This window comes from Leptodactylus fuscus, chromosome 3, assembly GCF_031893055.1.
Source record: "Leptodactylus fuscus isolate aLepFus1 chromosome 3, aLepFus1.hap2, whole genome shotgun sequence".
NCBI lineage: Eukaryota > Metazoa > Chordata > Amphibia > Anura > Leptodactylidae > Leptodactylus > Leptodactylus fuscus.
Window position 1 is genome coordinate 118,670,677 of NC_134267.1, and position 22,706 is coordinate 118,693,382.

Sequence of the window (22,706 nt, forward strand, 5' to 3'; positions counted from 1 at the left end):
CCGCTTCAGGCCTGATGGCTCACAAGGCACTGTGTACACAGACAAGATGTCTGCTTTATGGCAGAAAGGCACAATGAAGCCACAGCATTGCATCTCCTGTGCTTAGGTGCAGATGTCCTGTCTGTGGTCACAGTAAATTATAAGAAAGAAGAAAGACATTGGCCGTTGCAGCTCCTTGCATCAAGGGATTGAAGGCAGGTGAGTATAACTTATTTTATTTTACTTTTTTTTTGTTAGTTGTGAGGTCTTATTATTATATGTAGCATTAAAGGGGATGTTAGGGTGCAGTATGACCATAAAGGTGGGATATCATATATAAGAAGAAATTATGAGTGTAAGGGGTACTATTTTTATAAGTGGGCATTAGGGAAAATTCTGAATATAAGACTAGATCATTTATAGATGGGGTTATTGGGAGGCAGTATTGTTTAAAGGGTCCATGTCACACGTACAAGCAAGGTGACCACCTTCACTGTTTACATCACTATCTGGCTATAATGTCCATGTCATATAATTGCAGCCTTGTGAGTACAGAATAAAGCTGTAGTTACATCACATGGCCACTATGAAATGAACAATACAATGTATACAGAGGAGTCACAGCACTAGAACATGCACCATAGCTGGGAAACTCTAGGCCATGGCATTTATGTGAATTTTACTTGCACATTTATCCTCTTGCTCAATATTTTGGCAGACCAATAACACCTTTTTGTGGCAGTTATATTTCTTAATGTTAGTGCCATCTTTCAGCAACAAAATGCATCTGGTATCATTGCAATGAAGCATCTGTGGGACATACTGAAAATTTTTTTTTGATCCATTGAGGACCCCTCCTGTAACTTACAAGACATAAAGGATCTGTTGTTAATTGATACTGGAGGACTCTTTAAATGAGTTATAGCTGTTTTGGCTGCATGAAGAGGACATGCAATATTATAGAGTTTATTTAATGTTATCGCTGTGTATTGTTGTATGTTAAAATACTCAGGTAATAGAACTGACACACACAGAAGACATAAAAAACACGACATAAAAGACACAAAATACATTGATCTAAGGGGCATGACTCGAACGTGGCAGTGTGAAGACACACACTGCCCGCCCTCTGACACGACAACTACCTCTCTTGGGGTTCAAATTGTTAACCAACATTCAATGGTGCCCCAGACAATGGATGGGGCTTAGGCAAGATCATAACCCCCATCCACACTGGGATCAGCTCTCATCTGGTATATGCGGACCTCCCCTGCACTTCCCCTGTTCCAGAGAGATCCAACATGGTAGCAGTGTCCTCTTCTACCTTTAGGCTAAGGTCTCACAGGGCGGAAACGCAGCGCTAAAGCACTATGGGAAGAACCGTGGTTCTTTCAACAGAAATTTCATGGAGTTTTCCTCCACAGACTTTCTGTTACAATTATATCTATAGGGAAGTTACCACATAGGTTTTGGAAATCACAGTGTGTCTGCACTGCAATTTTTTTCTGCAAAGTGTGCATGGAATTCACATGAATCCCATCCACTTTTCAAGTACTGTAAAATGCTGCAATTTTTACTGCAGTGTTTACGGCCAGTGGGGCCCCAGCCTTACAATGGCGCAAATGGTAGGCAATATAACATTAAATTCTGCGGTCTACCAGAATTGGTACAGACGAACTCTTTTCAGCAAGCAGTGTCCACCATTTTTAACCACATACTTAACAAACCTGTGGATTTCCCACATTGAGCTGGAAAAGGACCATTGGGTACCTGGTCTGAAGTCTCCAGCCTGGGATGGCCTCGGGATTTTTTATTCAAAGTGCACTTTTTCCAGCCAAGAGAAGCTATCTTGCAGAGCGCCTGGCAGGTAGACCCGGTGGAATACAAGAACTGTCGCATCACTTAACTACCTGACGTACACTTTGAACATAAGGAGACAAATGAAATCTCTCCTAGACAAGGCCAAAGAGATGGGTGCCACTTATTGTCAAGGTCACCTCTTCCACATAGTGCTCCACAGGACAGGGGCTGACTTCCTGGTGTGCTTTCTTCATGACCTTGAGGATCTTTTCTTATTCCTGGGCACTCCACCAGTTACTCTTCCTGACTGTTCCCCTCAGATCCAATGAGCCTCCACATTCCTAGACTCACCAATCCTTGTTTTCTGGACATCTATTATGGCTGTACGACAGACTCCAAGATGAAGGGTGTCTTTATACTAGTGGCCTGGCATGTAGCTTGGCAGTTTGTGCATAGTCTTTCAGATTACTCTGGTCACTACCTCTTCATCAAATGTAAGATAACGGGCATGATAGTTACCTTGGGCGCATTGTACTTACCTACCTCTGGCCAGGCCATGTACTTGGACTCTATCTTGTGGGAGATTGAGGATTTCCTAGAGGGGGTAGTTGTGTTCGGTGCTACTTCCTTCTTCGCTCTGGTTTCAAAAAATCAGAGAGCTGTGTCTAATGGAAGATTTGACAGCTCAGCTGCATGACCGTCACCACATTTATATGAAAACATAGTACTACTGGATTCTTTATAAAGAGACTGATGAATATAAATCTATTATGCTCTCAGCATAGAGACGGTCCATAGGCCAATCCCTTCTCAGCAGGTATCTCCCTCTGACGCTGCTCAACCCCCCCCCCACCCCTTTATTTTTCTTAGTTCTCCTCTTGTTGCCTTCCCAACCTTGTTGTATCCACTGTTCTTTCCCCTATTAGTATGTTCCCCTGTTATTTGCTTCTGTAGGCCTTATATGGCCCTACCTCCACAGAGAGACACATTTACTATACACCTGTTCTGTGCTTTCTTTATACTGTATACCTGTTTTGAAAATGTTATAAATAAAGAATTAAAAAATAGATAGATAGATAGATAGATAGATAGATAGATAGATAGATAGATAGATAGATAGCTGGCTATATACGTGTTTGCAAATATTATAAAGCTAAACACTGAAATGATACTTTGTGCAAAATGTTATTCCTCTTTTAAGGCAATACAGATTATTGCACCTCTACACCGTACAGACTTCCTGTGCATGTGAAGTGTAAAACTCTCCAGAAAGAAAAACATGCATTATTAAGACATATTTTCATCTACTTCTAAAATGTCCGGTAGAAATGAAGTGGAATAAGAAGCAGATACATTAGGTGCTAAAAGACAGAACCATTAAAATAGATTGAAAAAAATCAGTATTTTCCGTTAGTGCTTCTTTTCTATAAATACTCGAACCGCCAGAGGCATTCCAGCCACTTTGCAGACTGTCAGTGCCATAAAGATGAATGAGCTTTAAAACTCCAGCTCTGGGAGCAAGCGCTTCAAATATTCATTGAAGATGCATTTTAAAGGTTAATTTTCGCTTTGTGAGAAATATAAGTCATACCATATACATCAGAGCATGCAATGATTATACGGCAAATCATAAATATTATTAGCATTCTGATTCTAAGATATAGTATCATGAGACTCAAAGCAGCAAAGCCTTTGAGGCAGCACACTTGTCATGTACCACGTATGTGTAAAATGCCTTTTCCACTGAGTTGTAATTCAAGCAGACATAGTCACTACTGTCCATTTATAAATGACATTTTACATTCGAGTCACCACATCTGTAGTCTAGTAAAGCATATAAGCACATTTCGAGATCCTCTCCCCACACTTCTTCATTAAATAATTGAAACTATCTTCCAATGGTATGGAATATAAAATCATATGACACACTTATCTGGTATATATCACAGAGCTCTGCTCCTCTCCCTCCATCATATCCTGCTTGGCAGCATACATTTCTAACAGGTTTGCCTTAAAGGGGTTATCCAGCTTCCAAAAATTATATGCAAATATATCCAAAACAGTGCTAACTGTTCCTTTGTGCACCCTTTGCTTGACTTTATTTTACTTGCTGCTCCTTTTATCACTGTTATTTACCTGCAGTGAATCTGTGGACAAACTACATTCATCTGCCTGTTCTCACTCTGTGTACCTCTCCCTTTTCCACTCTCCCCTCCAATATAATCACAGGTAACAAATCACTCTCATCTGACGTCACGTGATCCTGTGATGTTTCGTTTGCTGGCTGAACTGCTCACAAGGAGGTATAGTAAATGTCACAGCTGAAGACAATGACCTGAAAATAAATCAGATAAATTGTGCTGAATTTAAACAGGATATATATTAGGCAGTCTTTTGCATTGATGTATCCTGTTATTTGGCCTATATTTATTAAAAACCGGTTAATCCTTTAAAACTGGCCACAGACCTGCAATGGACTTAAGCTATTCCAACGTGTGAACATACCCTTAAAAGCCTAAATATAAATATTTGTATAAATAACTATAAATATATACCATCCTTAAAATCCAACTAATCCCTGAGAATTATTGTATGGGGAGGAGGTCCTTGCAGATACATAGATCTGATGACCAATCTGTCCACCGCAGCAATTGCCCCCAGCCACAAACCATAGGCTCAGCAGTACCATGGAATATAAATAGCTATTCCACACCAAATGAAAAATTATTTCTCGGGACACCACCCAGAAGGAGCCCACAACCAACCAGATCAAATAACATTAATTTTAAGAGAACTAACCACCATGGTTCTTCCCCCATAATTTTTAACCAAATCCAAGGACCCACCCACCCTGCCACTGAGAGCATACCTTGAACATCTCAACTATGGGAACCTCCCACAAAGGTACACTAACTCCCCCCCCCCCCCACGTTGTGAACCACAAATGTGCCAACCATCCGATTGACCTTCGAACACACTTTAAGTCATTCAATCGATCTGGCCCCTCTCCAGGCTCGCCTTGGAACTATGCCCATACCACGATCACTGAAGGAAAAACCACCGACAATCACAGCAAATCATGCTTGATATCCCGCACTAGTTCCCAAAATGGTCAAGCCCACAAATTGTTACCCCCAAGATGCAAGACAACCAAACTACTTCCGAAGGCCTATCCAAATGTGCCTAAATGTTGAATTGACAAAACCTCAAACATCATAACACCACCTCGTGTCTGAGGAAACCAAACCATCTGCCGCATATCTATTCTGGCGGCTCCCCAATGGACATACGAGTGCCCAAAAATTCAGACCAAATGATGGGGGGACCTGGAAAAACAGTTATAAGCACAGCGAAACTACAAACAACAAGAACAATGAAAACACTCAAAAGCTGCAATACCACCCCCCCACATACACACAAGCCCATAACTGAAGAAAACCAAGGCCAACCCCACTTCACAAAAACTGAGAACGGATGTTGGAGGGAAAATACTGCGACCTCCACCTCCAGATACGACGCACCACCTCCAGTCCTAAACCCCAGGCAGATGCTTCCATAGCAGCCCCAATCCTAAACAAATGGGGCATATAAACCACTGTGTCCAGACTGAGAAACGCGATGCACCTGCAATAAACCTAAGTGAATTGGGACCAGGATATAAAAGACCCATCCTGATGACACAATAGAGAATAGTTGCTTGATGGCAAACCTCCCGAAACTCGTAAAAACACCTAACCGGACACATGGCAGACCCCGAAATCTGGCCCCTTTCCCCTACTGCTCTCATCAGTCTTAGACCTCCGTATGTAAAATTCAACCCCTGAATCAGACACGGATACATCACAAAAGAAACCACCCGCCCTAAACTTGAGCGGGGTGATCAGCTCCCCAAGATGAAATGCCCCCAATAAGCCCACGAGAATGCAAGGCAAAACAAGATGCACTCGTATGAGCCTATACAAACTCTCCAACAAATCAAAAGAAACCAGAAATTTGTCCAAGTAATGCATAACCAACTCGACAACTGTCAGGTCCCGTACTACCTGTTCCAAGAATGTGCTGAAAGCCTCAAAATAGGCGTAGGGAATGGAGCAGCCCATTGGGAGACAATGATCCACAAAAAGCGCCCTATCCCAGTGACACCCCAGCAGCCTCTGACTTTCAGCTGTACTGTTAGGAGGAGAAATGCAGAGTACACATCCATCTATACTAATAATGCCCCGCTACCGTACTTACACGCTCATTTTACCGCATCATCAAAAGAGGTATATGCAACCAAACTTAACATCATTAACCAGACCCCCTTTAGGGTACGACAAATGATGGATCATCTGAAACTTGTTAGGTTCCTTCTTTCAAACAACTCCCTAAGGTGAAACAACTAAATTGGCACATGGGGAAAAACGGGAAGATCCCGCCATGCGACCCAAGGGCACCTCCTACTTCAGCTTCTCAGACACCACCTGTGGGTGCTGATGTGCTGAGGCCAAATTCTTATTGGACAAGGAGCTGCCCTGAACATGGGATCCTAAAACTGAACTCAAACCCGTCACACAACAAACTGGTCTTAGCCCAATCAGGATAATGATTTAGATAAGGGTTACAAGCTGCCCCAAATTTGCACTGTCCATCATTAAGCTGTCAACACAGGCCTGATCCCTGTGCCACAGAGGACTGAGCCGGATTGGCCGGACGAGCTGAGCCACGCTCCTTGATAGAAGGACCGCCTTTCGTTGCCAGAACTTTCATCATAACAAAGCCACGTTTTCCTTCCCCCTGTAAACTTGATAAGCTTCACTAATCACATCTAAATAGCAGAAAAGCCCCAAATACTTTTCTAGTAACTTTTCTCTGATGACAATGGCCAAAATGGAACACTCCTGCAGCCAATTGGTAAACGTCTGGAGGATCAAACTCCATCGCCATTTTGCCCCCTTCTTGCACTTGTCCCTCTTCCCCTTACCTCAATTAAACTTCTCCAATGGCAATAATGAGATTTCCACACATTCATCATATCAAATCTTGTCCTTCACCTCAATTTTGAGATGCGCCCCCAGCAGCCCCTCAAAACATACATATACTTCCCCTCTTGTCCTGTTGTCTAAAAGGATTCCTTCCCCCTACTCTGTTTAAATTGACACCATGACCCCCACTCCCTACACACCAAACTCTCCAATGGTACAAGGATAACTGGGGACGACCGAGCACCCCCGACCCACATGGGAACTATACTTTTTGTATTGTTGTATTTCTATGCTCTTACCCTCTACAAGTCAGATTAACTGCCATCTTCTTCTTGCATCCCCTGCCCGGACTTTTTTCTGGACTATTTATTTGTTTATTTTTTTATGTGAATGTACTGGACTCTGCTGTACTTTTTGGCTTTGTATTTAGGTTTCAAATTGGTTGGTTTCTAATTGGCTTTTGTGTGTTTTTTTTTTTTATTATTTTTTTTATTTTACACCTCCCGCCCAGCACATGGGTTGCGCCAATTGCTGGACAATCTCTGTAAAGGGTTTATCCATCTTTCTAATACTGATGTTCTATCCTTAGGATAGGCCTTCAATATTACACCTGCAGGGGTACTTCATCTAGGACCTTTGAAGATGAGCTTTCCCAGGACAGTACATATAGGCAGTGTTCGGGAGTATTTAAAATACAAGTAAATAAAATAGTATTTAAAATACTTGTCAGGTATTTGTATTTTGTAATTAAAATACTTTTTTTATTCAGTATTTTGTATTTGTAATTAAAATACTTTTGGGAAGTATTTTACGTATTTTAATTACTGTCTAAATTCAAAACAAATGTTGTAATTTAAATAACCTGCCTCACCGCACTTAAAAAAAAAAAACAACAGCGCGAGTCACGCCATCACTCTTGTTTCTCATATCTCGTGCGAGGTGTGACAAGAGGAGGAAAAATTCCAGCGTGTTCCAGAAACGCAAGTCCGCCTTGTAGTAATCCATTCCATAAAATTACTTCAAAAATGGAGGAAAATCGTAATACCAGTGAAGGGGATGCAACTGACAATGATTCAGATCTCGAAGACCCACATCTCCCTGCAATTTTGGACGGAACTTTTTTAAAATTAACAAGACTAAATCCGAAGAGGCAGGCGCAGGACAAAAAGTGTCTGCTTACTGCAAGGCCTGTCCAAACAAGTTAATCACGGGTCAAAAAAACTCAATGTCTGACTTTCTTTTTTTTTAAATGTAGATTGTGAACCCCACATAGAGCTCACAATGTACATTTTTCCTTATCAGTATGTCTTTGGAATATGGGATAGAAATCCACGCAAACACAGGGAGAACATACAAACTCCTTGCAGATGGTTTTTTGCCCTTGGCAGGATTTGAACACCAGGACTCCAGCGCTGTGGCCTCCGGACGATTTATTTTTTACCACACTATTAAAAATTAAAATAAAAAGACTATTTCAAATTAAAAATTAAATATAATTATATAAAATATAAAAAACAAAATTAATATCTTTTTTTTAAAAAAATGTAAAATACGTTAAAAGAATTTTCTCACGTGCCCCAAGATTCACGAGAATTGACAAGAATCTCGCCCACGCTGCGATAACTTGTTAATTTATTAATGATAAAAACAAACAATTTCTATGTTTTTAACATGTTATATACTTGTTTTTTTTTAAAAAAAAGTATCCGATCGGGAATATATTACTGTATGATTATGTCATGGAATACAGTAAATTAGCTTCTTTTAGCCTATGTTCAATTGTTCCATTTTTTGTTTTTATTAAATTTTTTGTTTACATTTTTCAAGTATTTTAGTATTTTTTAAATACTTTTGAAGTAGTATTTAGTATTTGTATTTAAAATACTTTAGTCATAAGTATTTTGTATTTAAAATACTTTCCCTAAGTATTTTCCCGAACACTGTATACAGATAATGGTAACAATTCCAAGAGCCGCACTACTCACTTGCCATACGTGGTGTAGTGGTGGGTTTAGGTAGTGTAGTGGTGCAAATTGTATGGCGAGTGGCTAGGATGGCTCAGGACATGTTATTACCTGTAGTTGTGCTGTCTTGGACTGCAGAGATCTTGGTGGTGGGTCATTCTACTGGAGGGCCCTAGAAACCCCAGTCTGACTTTGATTGCTGATGTGATATTAGTCATAGAAAGCAAGCAGCTTTCCTGTGCTCAGATCACTCTTTTCCTGTCTCAGCGGACATTTTTATCTGTATCATGTTTTTGCAGTTCAGTGTCCTAGGATCTCTCCCGGGCTTTATGATCTATTTGTTTACTATTTTACAGTCTGGGCAGAATAACGTGATTAAACCAGTAGCGGTAATAAAGGATAGGGGACGCGGACAAACTGCTCCTTATTGTAAGTGCCCCCAGTCTCAGTGAGAAATGTAAAATGTGCTGTAGCCATAATGGAGCTAATAACAGCAGTAGAGCAGATAGAATACCATGTATAAAGGCTTATACAGCAAGAAAAGTATTTGCCGAGCAAGACCCTGAAGATATTTAATCTTTTGATCAAACTCAAGTACCTGTTAAAGAGTCAGCATGTTGCTCCAGACCTTGCCTGCATTGTATAGGGGTGCATATTACTCCTGCGTCACATCATGTCACATTCTTACTGTTTCTCGGTCCATCCCTCCTTCCATTCTTCTTTGTCTTATGTTGGGCAACAGTGCAGCAGGCATCAGTACTCAGTAGATGAGGACTAGAGATGAGCGAACACTAAAGTGTCTGAGGTTTGAAATCCGATTCGAACAGCCGCACACTGTTCGACTGTTCGAACGGATTTCGAACCCCATTATAGTCTATGGGGGGAAATGCTCGTTTCAGGGGTAGTCAACATTCGAAAAATTATACTTACCAAGTCCACGAGTGACGGTCGGGCTGGATTCTGCTTGAAGTCTTCTCCCGGGGCAGGGTCCCCGCATCCTCTTCCGGGTAGAATTCACACTGCCTAGGCATCCGGCCTAGGCAGAGCCGACTGCGCATGCGCGTGCGGCTCTGCCCAGGCCAGACGCCTGAGCAGAGCCGACTGCGCATGCCGGATGCCTAGGCAGAGTGAATTTCACCCGGAAGAAGATGCGGGGACGCAGCGCGGAGAAGACTTCGGAAAGGTAAGAGAAGAACCAGCGTTGATTGGCAGAATGTATAGCATTCTGCCAATCAATGCTGGTTCTACATCGAACCTTAAACTTCGAACAGCTAGTAGTGTTCGATCGAGTACGAGTATTGCGAATACCGTAGTATTCGATCAAACACCTACTCGATCGAACACTACTCGCTCATCTCTAATGAGGACTAATTTCTTAAAGTCTGAAGACTATTCTGTTGTATACTAGTCATGGCTCCTGGATAGTAACAAGAGCAATGCCTACCCTTTCCCAGGCAGAGTTGTCTCTGACTGTTATCCTATAGCCCAAGTTATTCATCACTTGGTCCCTGTATGTCTGAAAGATGGAGTTTTTATCATCTCCTGGGAGTACATCCAAGTAAATTGCAAAGGCTGCTGCAATACTGCCAAAACCTTCTCAGTTTCAGAAATATCAATGATCTAATGGATGACGTCATAATTAGAGATGAGCGAACAGTGTTCTATCGAACACATGTTCGATCGGATATCAGGCTGTTTGATGTGTTCGATTCGAATCGAACATCACGTGGCAAACTCCAAAAAAATTTGATTCCCCTCCCACCTTCCCTGGCGCTTTTTTTGCACCAATAACAGCGCAGGGGAGGTGGGACAGGAACTACGACACCGGAGGCATCGAAAAAAATCGGAAAAAGTCATTGGCTGCCGAAATCAGGTGACCTCCATTTTAGACAAATAGTGGATTTCAAATCCGGGTCATATGAGAATGTGAACTTTGTGACTAAGAGACAGGGATAGCTGTACAGGCAGGGATAGCTAGGGATAACCTTTATTTAGGTAGGAATGTTATTAAAAATAACTTTTTGGGGCTCTATCGGGTGTGTAATTGTGATTTTTGTGACATAAACTTTTTCCAATAGGAATGCATTGGACAGCGCTGATTGGCCAGAGTACGGAACTCGACCAATCAGCGCTGGCTCTGCTGGAGGAGGCGGAGTCTAAGATCGCTCCACACCAGTCTCCATTCAGGTCCGACCTTAGACTCCGCCTCCTCCGGCAGAGCCAGCGCTGATTGGCCGAAGGCTGGCCAATGCATTCCTATGCGAATGCAGAGACTTAGCAGTGCTGAGCCAGTTCTGCTCAACTACACATCTGATGCACACTCGGCTCTGCTGCATCAGATGTAGCAGAGCCGAGTGTGCATCAGATGTAGCAGAGCCGAGTGTGCACTAGAACCTCTGTGCAAACTCAGCTCACGCTAATAGAATGCATTGGCCAGCGCTGATTGGCCAATGCATTCTATTAGCCCGATGAAGTAGAGCTGAATGTGTGTGCTAAGCACACACATTCAGCTCTACTTCATCGGGCTAATAGAATGCATTGGCCAGCGCTGATTGGCCAGAGTACGGAATTCGACCAATCAGCGCTGGCTCTGCTGGAGGAGGCGGAGTCTAAGATCGCTCCACACCAGTCTCCATTCAGGTCCGACCTTAGACTCCTCCTACATCAGATGTAGCAGAGCCGAGGGTGCACTAGAACCCCTGTGCAAACTCAGCTCACGCTAATAGAATGCATTGGCCAGCGCTGATTGGCCAATGCATTCTATTAGCCCGATGAAGTAGAGCTGAATGTGTGTGCTAAGCACACACATTCAGCTCTACTTCATCAGGCTAATAGAATGCATTGGCCAGCGCTGATTGGCCAGAGTATGGAATTCAACCAATCAGCGCTGGCTCTGCTGGGGGAGGCGGAGTCTAAGATCGCTCCACACCAGTCTCCATTCAGGTCCGACCTTAGACTCCGCCTCCTCCGGCAGAGCCAGCGCTGATTGGCCGAAGGCTGGCCAATGCATTCCTATGCGAATGCAGAGACTTAGCAGTGCTGAGCCAGTTCTGCTCAACTACACATCTGATGCACACTCGACTCTGCTACATCTGATGCACACTCGGCTCTGCTGCATCAGATGTAGCAGAGCCGAGTGTGCACACTCGGCTCTGCTACATCTGATGGGCCGGTCAGCCCATCTGATATAGCAGAGCCAGGTGTGCACACTCGGCTCTGCTACATCTGATGTAGCAGAGCGGAGTGTGCACACTCGGCTCTGCTATATCAGATGGGCTGACCGGCACACGGTGTAGTTGAGCAGAACTGGCTCAGCACTGCTACCAATAGGAATGCATTGGCCAGCCTTCGGCCAATCAACGCTGGCTCTGCCAGAGGAGGCGGAGTCTAAGGTCGGACCTGAATGGAGACTGGTGTGGAGCGATCTTAGACTCCGCCTCCTCCAGCAGAGCCAGCGCTGATTGGTCGAATTCCGTACTCTGGCCAATCAGCGCTGGCCAATGCATTTCTATGGGGAAAAGTTAGCTTGTGAAAATCGCAAGCTGACAGGGATTTCCATGAAATAAAGTGACTTTTATGCCCCCAGACATGCTTCCCCTGCTGTCCCAGTGTCATTCCAGGGTGTTGGTATCATTTCCTGGGGTGTCATAGTGGACTTGGTGACCCTCCAGACACGGATTTGGGTTTCCCCCTTAACGAGTATATGTTCCCCGTTAGACTATAATGGGGTTTGAAACCCGTTCGAACACTCGAACAGTGAGCGGCTGTTCGAATCGAATTTCGAACCTCGAACATTTTAGTGTTCGCTCATCTCTAGTCATAATGTACTGCTGGACATTTTGTGAACAGTTGTACCATCTGAATGGTGTGTTGGCTCACTATAGAAATATGGGTTAAGATGAAGCTGTTTAAATGCCATTTAGCCCATGTCAAAATTAGGTTAGTAAACAGTGAATGTCCCCAGATACAGATAGAGTACAGGCTGTGGTATATATGCTTGAGGCAGAAAAATGACAGAACGGTGGTTCTTCATGGAACTTGCTGGTTACTACTGTACTACTAGAGCTTTTGCCAAGTGGCAACTCTGAATCGGTGGTACAGGAGGGAGTTTGGAGAAAAGCAGGTTAGTACCTACTGTACATTGAATACAGAGATTGTGGTCAACAGAATGAAATCACATAATCACATCTGAAGGCTGTAAAACTGGGGTTTCTGGAGTAGGTGGTGGTGAATTGGTGGTTTAACTGATGCAGCTTAATTATATTATGTGTTGCAAACCAGGATGTACCAACACCGCACCCTGACCCCAAATCCCTGCGTTACCCTTGAAAAGGGCTTGGATGATTAGATGAACAGAGTAAATCTTTTGTGGGTGGTGGGCACATCTATGTTGTGAGTCATGCACACAAACCTGTAGTAGGAGCCAGAGATATATATATAGGTGAGTAGTTGACCAATGAAAAAATGGTGGATAATGATGTATCTCCTTCTAGAGTGTTACTATAGGGGAAGGCCTACCCATCATGTAGTGCTGAGTAGAATGTACTATACAAATCTATTGCTTTCTGCTACATTTACCAGTTAACTGGTGAGCCATAGAAGTGAACTGAATGGGAGGAGGGCCCTAACCTTGAGAAACTGGGCTACAGTATGTTCTCTTGTTGGGATTGAGGTCCCTAACCTTGAGAAACTGGGCTACTGTATGTTCTCTTGTTACATTTGTAATAAACAACATACAATTAATCAATCAATCAATGAATAAATCAATTAAATCTATACAACATAAATAAATAAAAAATCAAAAAGATAAGTTGTAATTTTTCTTTACACATCTTACACGTCTGTTCTTAGCAGGGGCTTCATGGTCATGGAGGTACATGGCACATAAAAAGGCACTTGCTTTGAGGCTGCATGAAATCAAGAGCGCTCATTATTTATTAGCATGTATTTATTATTCATTATTCACTGGCATGTATATGATATAGTGGAAGCATGGTGGAATATGGTAAATAGAAGCCAGATCATAATGTAATGTGTCATAAGGATTCATCTACACAACTGTCACGTAAAAATAAAGCCTTCTATATTTCAGAAGTCAAGTACATTATTTTTAATCAGTCCATATTTAACGTGTCGATAGATAACATTCTTATTCACAAATGTACGAAAGATATCAGGAGAAATATGCTGACAATGGCAGGACTTGTGCGAGATCGCTCCTAGATGTTGATGTACAGTGTCTGTTGCCAGGCAACACTCTTCAAACAGTATCCTGCTACTTTCAGCAACATCTATTAAACCATGAGGAAAATACAAGCTTTTCTTAAAATAGACTGCTCGAACATATTACTTTATTCATGTTGTGAAATGAACTATCCTGAGGTTGCTGCCATGAAACTGTTCAACAAGCATTTTTCTTCCTACTTTAAAATATGCATGAATTCATTCATTTGTATTGTTCTGACCCAATTAGATTTCCAGCTACAAGTATCACAGCACAGAAAGGGTTAAGACAATGCTGCTACTTGTGGCCCCTCTCTGTCAGCCAAAATTGTTGGAACAGCCAAGTACGCTCAGGGAATTACTGGCAAACATATTTTACACTGATGTACAGTATGATACAACCTTTCTGACTCCAATTGGCTCCATGCAATGCTTTACTTCTCTGAGAGTATTACTGACTGCATGATATATAGCAGAGAATATAGCATATTGCAGGGCTTCCCGATAATCAGATGTCCTCTAGACCGTCCTCAGGGTTATCATGTGGTCATAATATGGGCATAATAAATTGCATTAATATTACTTAAACAGTTTGAAGAAGATCTGTATGCTCAAACAATCCTGTTTTATGCTTTTGTGCTCTAAAGCAAAGTTTTGAAAGTATACTTTGGCAATGCCTTGGGCTTTGTATATTAGACTATGGTGAGTCTAAAGGAATTCAGTATTAAAGGGATTCTATCATTCGAATCCCGTTTTAATCTAAACCCACGTCGGAATAGCCTTAAGAAAGGCTATTCTTCCCCTACCTTTAGATGTCTTCTCCGTGCCGCCGTTCCTTAGATATCCCGGTTTTCGTTCATATATTAATTAGTTTTCTCCCAGCACTGGGGGGGGGGGGGTCCCCAGCACTTAAACTGCACTGGGGATGTCCCCTGTGCAGCAAGAATACTACCCTGCACCACCTTCTTCTTGTTCACCTCTCCACCTCTTCTTCCTTGTCTCCTCACATCTTCTTCAAAAAGCGCCGACTGCACATGTCCGTTGCCATTTTCCTGTGGCCGAATGGGAACAGTTGGCCACAGAAAAAATGGTCAACGGACATGCGCATGTGGGCACAGTCAGCCATTTTCCTGTGGCTGAACAGGAAAGAAGATGCGGAGACGGCGAAAAAGAAGAAGGTGGCACTGGATAGTTTTCTCGCAGCACTGGGGATGCCCCCAGTGCTGCAAGAAAACTAATTAGGATATGGACGAAAACCGGGATACCTAAGGAACGGCAGCGCAGAGAAGACATCTAAGGGTAGGGGAAGAATAGCCTTTCTTAAGGCTATCTCGATGTTGGTTTAGCTTAAAACAGGATTCTAATGATAGAATCCCTTTAAGCAAGCATGCCATTTCACCTCTGCCTGATTCTGTATTGCTGGAATAGTCCACAACTGAAATTCATTTAAGCCAAATTGTATTTGACAATAGAAAGTTTGTCTTGGCATGGATTCTTTTCATATTCTCTTTTGGAGCTTATTTACCAATATGATGTTGTCACATGTTAGAGCCACCCAAAATATCTAAACGTAGACACTGGAATGAAGTCACCAGGTGTAAACAATGCTGGAAAAGGTACAGTACTATTTTTTAATAATGTGTATTTGATGTGCTTTTCAGGGGAACGGAAGACTAGTATGATCCTATCCCATCATGTTATCCCATCACGTTATCAGAGGGACTGATCAAGGTCATAAAATTGTACAATACAATGAAATATTTGCTTCTCTAATGTGAAAGTTAATTACAACAACTTTGACAACAATCTCCCTAACAGCAATGGCAACTTCTATTAAATAAAAAACATAGAAAGATCATATATATTTATATTCTCAGGCCCCCTATTCTGCTCTTATCCGCTTTTCACAAACCGCCTCCAAAGCTCTTCCCATGTATCCCCCATACTCTGGAATTTTAACACATAAGATTGACCCCTGTCACGGGATGGTTAGAGTCTATACTATAGGCAATGTGTAATATATATTTCATGTGGAATGTATTCTCTAACCTGTTGTATACATCAATGTGTAGTTGGCTGATTAGGGTCTAGTGTGTTAGCACATTGTATGCAAATACCTCTAACTAGTGAGGACAATGGGTGGAGATAATCTGATCGGTGTCTCCAAGAAGATGTTGGACTGTGCATTGTTCAAAAGAGACAGGGAGTCTGCTCTCCTTGGCATAGGTGAGGGGGGAAGGATCTGTGACTCAGCCCTTCCCACCCCCAGATATAGGAAGTAACAGTTTAGTATATAGTTGTAGCTTGGAGTTAGTATGTGTTAGCCGGCCTGTGCACAGCTCTGCAGAGAGCCAGAATTTAGTTACAGGACCAAGGAACCAAAGTTATCATTGGATTGTGACTTCTGTGGACTTATTGTTATTACGGTTGATGTGACCGCCGCCGGCTACTAACTTTGTGGATTACAATAAATTGCTGTTGTCTCCCGACCTCTTGCGTCCGTGTTGATTCAAAAGACCTTCCGGAGGAAGACGTATACCTTTGCTCCGTGACAACTGGTTGGCAGCGGTGGGATCAACAGCGGACAGCGAGATGGACTACAGCAGCTCAGCGATTAATGGAGCCACAACCTCAGAATACAGGAACTGGACTATGGCAAGTCTACAAGTAAGGGCCCGGGAACTAAACCTGAGTTACCAGGCAAGAACGAAAGATCAACTGATCGAGGCACTGGAGGAGATGACCCTGCAAAGCGACCATGAGGAGGGCTGCCCCCAGGAGACAGTAGAGATACGGGAGTGGCAGGTACAGACCCAAAAGAGCAGATGGGTTGTTTTGTATGAGGAGGAATTGGCAGTGCTGGGGCTAGAAGCAACTGCAGAGCAAAGGAGTAGAGCATTACAGAGGGCTCAGGAAACGGAGAAGGAGGAACAGAGAATGGCGTATGAAAAGGAAAGAATGGCGCATGAAATGCGAATGGCTGAGATAACTGCGCGGAATTATAATCAAACGTCGACCCCCAGCCCAACAGTGAGAGAACCACCATATGTCTCCCATAAACACTTCAAGACCTTTGATGAAGCGGCTGGGGATGTTGATGGATATTTTCAGGACTTCGAACACCAGTGCCGCCTGATGGAAGTCCCAGAGAAGGATTGGGTCCGGTATCTGGTGGGGCACCTACGAGATGGGGCTGCGGAAGCTCTCAGAGCCATGGACCCTAGTGATCAGCGGGACTATGAGGCCATTAAAAGAGCGGTGCAGAAGTATTATGCAGTCACTCCAGAGTCCTACCGAGTTCAGTTCCGCTCTTTGTCTTACAATGGGGGAAGCTCCTTCCACATGTTCGCCCACAAGTTGAAGCAAGCATGCAAGCGCTGGCTAGAAGGAGAGGAGGCTGTCACAGTCGATAAGATCCTCCAAGTCATACTTAAGGAACAGTTCTTTTCCCAGTGCCCCGCTGAGATCCGTGAGTGGGTGCTGGAACGGAACCCAGCCACAGTTGAGCAAGCTGCTTCTCTTGCAGATGAGGGCCTGACCATCAAGCCGCAGTGGAAGAGGTTGTTTGCAGAGGAGCGGAAAACTACCACAGTCCGCCAGACACCCTTCAGCCAGCCACCCACCTTTCGTGTCCGGCCTCAGGATTACAATTCCCCCTCTACCCCTGCCCCAGCCCATCGGCCTCCAGCTATGAACAACCCTGTCCCTAGACAACGACCCACTGGAAGAATGCTAGAGCGCAGATGTTTTGGGTGCGGGCGGCCTGGACATTTGCAAGCTAGTTGCCCTGCTAACATGGGGGCACGGGCCACCGTGGCATCCCGGCCTATTCACTACCTGGGAACCACCCCTAGGACAGAAAGTTTGGCCCCATTTCCAGATGACTCCATGAATGACCCATCTGTTCCACCTCCAGGGGTCTATGGGATTCAGCCTTCCGCCACACATCCCGCAAACCTTCAGAGGAAGCACTTGCAGGAGGTCCTACTGGATGGCCGAACAGTTGTTGGATTCCGGGACTCGGGAGCTTTCCTAACGGTAGCGGACCCCCGAGTTGTGCGACCCGAGGCCCTAGAGGAGGGCTCTGGCATTTCTATCAAGTTGGCAGGGGGTACTCAAAGACGTATTCCTAAAGCTACCGTGGAACTCGACTATGGTTATGGACCAAAACGATGCACAATTGGTGTGATGAGCGGGCTGCCGGCCGATGTTCTGTTAGGCAACGATGTTGGAAATCTACAGTGCCACTTTGTGGGAGCAGTGACCCGAAGCCAAGCTCAGGGAGAAGCCAACATGGATCCACCGGATTTTCTGACAGATGCCAGCCCTTCAACCCTACAACTTTACCATTCAGCACCGCCGAGGGAACCAATACCAGAACGCGGATGGGTTATCCCGGCAGGAGGACATATGACCTATAGAGACTGATGTGCATTCCCCAATTTACCTGTGTAGGCCAATTGTGTCATGCACATGTTTTGAGAGGGGGAGGGGTTGTCACGGGATGGTTAGAGTCTATACTATAGGCAATGTGTAATATATATTTCATGTGGAATGTATTCTCTAACCTGTTGTATACATCAATGTGTAGTTGGCTGATTAGGGTCTAGTGTGTTAGCACATTGTATGCAAATACCTCTAACTAGTGAGGACAATGGGTGGAGATAATCTGATCGGTGTCTCCAAGAAGATGTTGGACTGTGCATTGTTCAAAAGAGACAGGGAGTCTGCTCTCCTTGGCATAGGTGAGGGGGGAAGGATCTGTGACTCAGCCCTTCCCACCCCCAGATATAGGAAGTAACAGTTTAGTATATAGTTGTAGCTTGGAGTTAGTATGTGTTAGCCGGCCTGTGCACAGCTCTGCAGAGAGCCAGAATTTAGTTACAGGACCAAGGAACCAAAGTTATCATTGGATTGTGACTTCTGTGGACTTATTGTTATTACGGTTGATGTGACCGCCGCCGGCTACTAACTTTGTGGATTACAATAAATTGCTGTTGTCTCCCGACCTCTTGCGTCCGTGTTGATTCAAAAGACCTTCCGGAGGAAGACGTATACCTTCGCTCCGTGACAACCCCCATTAATCATAAGCTTCAAAAGGACTCACAAGACTCACCTTTTCAGGAAGGCCTACAACCTCCAATAACACTACTGTCACCACACCACCATCTGAACAGTCTGTACCCTCACCTACTTTGTAAGCCCTATCCCACTGTGCCAATCGGTCATTGTTAGTATTGTATTTGTTTTGTGTATTGTATGTAGACCCTTAAATGTACAGCACCATGGAATTAATATGATAATGTACAGCACCATGGAATTAATATAATAACGTACAGCACCATGGAATTACTGATGCTCTAAAATAAATAAATAATAATACATAAAATTCTAATTTTGACTTTATCTTTATGAGGTTAAAACTATCCATTTAAAAGAATCGTGTTCTAGTTCTTTCTCTCTAATGAAAGCTATTTCTACAGTAACAAAGGAGTTAAGTCTTGACTATAACAAGGATATGACAAGCAACTTAGCAACCACTACTTTGAATCCCACTGTGATCCGACTCCAGTAGTTGTAAATGTATCTAGTTATGTTATCTGGGCTTCAATCACGCTCAGATTTCTAATTTGATGTTTCTTGTGGGTTCATGGTCATTGCTTCCTATTCTTTTTGTGAGGCAGTGATATTGAATAATAGCACGTAATGTTTACAGACTATTTCACATTCAGATATGCCTACATTTTTATGTGGAGGCTTTAGTTTTGTATTTTTTCTCAGTTCTTCATTTTGATATGTCTTGAGGTTGACTTGTCTGCAGAACTCTATGTGTACAGCTGGAAACACACAGAAATGTGCTCTCCTGCCAACCACACTGTGGCACTAGGTATTGGGTGTTTGTATTTTGTAGCTTCCTTGCCAGAATCTCTGCAAATTTCCTGCAATCCAAAGTCTGTAAGCCATTGGTGGTCTGCAACGCAAGAAAGCCGCAGGTATAACTCAAAGTAAAAATTGACAGATTTTTTTTATGCAGTGTGTGGATGGGATTAGTTAGAATCCTATCCACTTTGCCGGTAATGTAAAATACCACATTTTCATAATGTGAGGCCCTGACCTAAAGGTCACTGACTGGTGATGGGTCATACAGTTTTATTTATAAGTGTAATTAAAATAACCTTTATCATAATTGTATCACATTGTATAAGCAATGCTAACCCTGCAACCCTCTTGTGTCACCCCCTCTACCTCATAGATTGTTAGCCCTTGCGAGCAGGGCCCTCAGTCCCATTGTGTGTAGTGACTATTCCTTTGTAATGTATCTTTTTGGCTGTACTTGAACTCCCAAAATTGTACAGTGCTGCGGAATATGTTGGCCTTATATAAATAAAATGTATTATTATTATTACTATTCTCACTTGATACAATGAAAATTCTGTACGGACTACAAAACAGTGGCAATACGTTAAACATTTTATATGCTGATGTGTTTCTCTAAAAGCCAGTAAAGAACAGTGCTGTGAGCATGCACCCTTGTGCTGTATACAATACATGTACAGTACAATATAGCGTAATAAAAAAAAACAATAATAAGTAACAAGAAATACGTCATTTGATTATACAAAGCAAAAAGTATTGAGATTCATGCAATGTTACCCTGGCAACACTGGGCTATTTTAATGTTTTCCACGCCACATGCCAAAGGCCAAAATATGGATTCAGTCAGATTTGTTTTCATATGTATATGCAACACTACAGTTTACCAAGGTAAATGTTCTTATGGAAGTCAACAATAAGCTTTTATTGTGGAAATTATATAGTCCAGTATTATCGCATCTTTCTTTACTTAGATCATTTTCTATAATTCTCCATTAATGGTTTTAACCCTTTCCCGACATCCGCCATACTAGTACGGCGCATGTCGGGTGTTTAACTATGGCGGCCGCCCGACTCCCATACATTCCGTACACAGTAGACAGCCAGCGCTAATGCCTCCGATCGGTCCCCGGACCAATTGGAGGCATTAACCCCTCCGGCATCGTAGTCAAAGGAGCCAGAGGCGCCATTTTTCCGACGGCACATGGGCCGCCATTTTGCCGGTGATCGCGGGCGCCTGGAGCAAGCTCCAGGGCCAACGTCACGTTTCAATCTGCTTGTCTGCAGTGATTTCCTTTTGCAGGCTGGTCTATGCAGCTTGCAAAAGAAATTATGATTTTTTGCAATGCATTGCAATGCATTGGCATTGTAATGCATTGCATTAGTGATCAGACCCCCTGGGGTTCAAGGCCCCTAGGGGGTGTAATAAATGCAGATACAATAAATTTTAAAAAAAGTAAAAAAAAAATATAATTTTTTTAAAAAAGTATTAAAAATTCAAATCACCCCCATTTCCCTAGAACACATATAAAAGTAGTTAAAAACTGTGAAACACATACATGTTAGGTATCCCTGTGTCCGAAATCGCCCGCTCTACAAATGTATAAAAATATTTTTCCTGTACGGTAAACGCTGTTTTAATCACTGTTTTAATTCTGATAAAAATTTGAATAAAAAGTGATCAAAGCAATAGCATTTCCCGAAAATGGTGGAACTAATTATTACACCTTGCCCCGTAAAAAAAGACACCCTATGCATCCCCATACATGGACGTATAAAAAAAGTTACGACTGTCAGAATATGGCGACTTTTAGAAAAAAATTTTTAACAGTTTTGGTTTTTTTAAGGGGTTAAAATGTGAATAAAACCATATAAATTTGGTATCCGCGGAATCGTACCAAAACACTGAATACAGAGGACATGTCATTTTGGCTGCACAGTGAACGCCGTAAAACCGAAGCCCGTAAGAATTCGCAGAAATGCATTTTTTCTTCAAATTCACCCCATTCTGATTTTTTTCCAGCTTCCCAGTACATTATGCAGAATAATTAATGGTGGCAACATGAAGAAAAATTTGTCCCGCAAACATTAAGACCTCATATGGCTCTGGGAGTGGAGAAATAAAAAAGTTATTACCTTTAGGACCCAGCAGCTCATGCAGCTCCCAGCAGTCATGTGACTCCCAAGGTTGGAAGTGGAGTTGTACAAAGCAATCAGGCAGGAATGATAATAAATTGTCTAGGGGTCAGCAACCCTTTTTGCAGGGCGTGACATTTTGTTAAAATAAAGTCAGATATGAAGTAGTCTATGTTCTATGCAATAATTATAATGCTAGGTTCACACTAGCGTTTGAGTCTCAGTTGAGACCCCGCCCCCCATTCTGCTTAAAATATGTGGAGAGTAAAGTCCTGTAAAGAGGACTATTCTCTCCACCGTTTTCGGCATAAACTGTACAAAAACCCGGCAGACCCCATTATAGTCTATGAAGTCCACGGGTTTCCATGTGTAAATGCTTTTTAAGCAGATTGGGTTTCTGTTTTTCAGGTCACCAAGCAGACCCGAAGAATGGAAACCAGAACGTTAGTGTCAACTTAAAGGTAGTCTATCGTTTGATTTAGACAAATTTCCCAAGTGACATTTTGGAATAGCCTTTAGAAAGGCTATTCTAGCCCTACCTTTCTTCATCTGTTCTTCAACCTCATTTTTGAATAAAAGACTTTATTCTTATATGCAAATTCTGTGCACAGAACACAAGGGGTGTTTCACCAGTGCAGCGAGCACACCACTGTCATCCACAGTATTCTGCCTCCTCCTGCTGTTACACGTCATCCTCCTCTTCTTAGAGAGCGTTCACACTACCGTCATTGTCCGACAGGTAGTGTCCACTGCTAGTGTCTGTTCA